Genomic DNA, 948 nt, shown 5'->3' with positions numbered 1-948 from the left:
TATTTCTGTGTATGTCTGTGCACGTGTGTGCATGTATGTGTGTGTGTGTGTGTCTCTGTTTCTGTGTCTATATGTATGTCTGTGTATGTCTACATATAGATCATGGAACTAGACAGACACGCACATAGAAGATAAAAACATCTTTATGTAGGACAAGGAGAGGAGAAAACGAGGAAAGTGATTAGGTGGTTTCATTTTTATTTCAGTTAAATATAGAACAATTCCAGTCCTACCCCATAAACAAGGACGTGTCGGGGTTGGGGATTTAGCTCAGTGGTAGAGCGCTTGCCTAGCAAACACAAGGTCCTGGGTTCGGTCCCCAGCTCCAAAAAATAGAAAAGAAAAAAAAAGAAAAAGAAAAAGAAAGTGTCCCCTGTGGGGAGGGTTTTAATTATCTGGTTAAGTGTCACTGCATCCTCTGCTTCTCTGCAGGACCTTTGAATTGCTGCAGAGACTTGCCCGCATCTAACTCATCCTTCCCCTCCTGAAGGACACCCGGGCTCTTTCCAACATCAAGCACTTTTAGACACAAGCGAAGAGTTGCTCTAGGGGGGAAAGATGGGAACAGAGTTGTTAGCCACAAGACACCAGCATCCTCCATTTCACAGGACTCTGGTGGATGACTTCCACCCATCAGTCATGGACGTGCCCACCATTTCTCTTTCATCCTCACTGATACGTGGTGTTGTTACACTTCTATCTCAGGGTTGTTTTGCTTCTTTGTATGTATGTGTGTGTTTGGTTGGTTGGTTGCCTGGCTAGTTAAATGGCTGAATGTCTGATTGGCTAGGTAACCGGTTGGCTGATTGACTGGCTGGTTAGCTGGCTGATTGGGTTTGGTTTTTTGGGTTTTTTTTTGTTTTTTTGGGTTTTTTTTTGGTTTGGTTTGGTTGTTTTGTTTTTTTGTTTGTTTGTTTGTTTTGTTTTAGTCGATTGACTAGTTTGTTG

Source organism: Rattus norvegicus, chromosome 9 (assembly GCF_036323735.1).
Source record: "Rattus norvegicus strain BN/NHsdMcwi chromosome 9, GRCr8, whole genome shotgun sequence".
NCBI classification, from domain to species: Eukaryota; Metazoa; Chordata; class Mammalia; order Rodentia; family Muridae; genus Rattus; species Rattus norvegicus.
The sequence above is the reverse complement of the archived record's forward strand: the minus strand, read 5'-3'. Positions refer to the sequence as shown.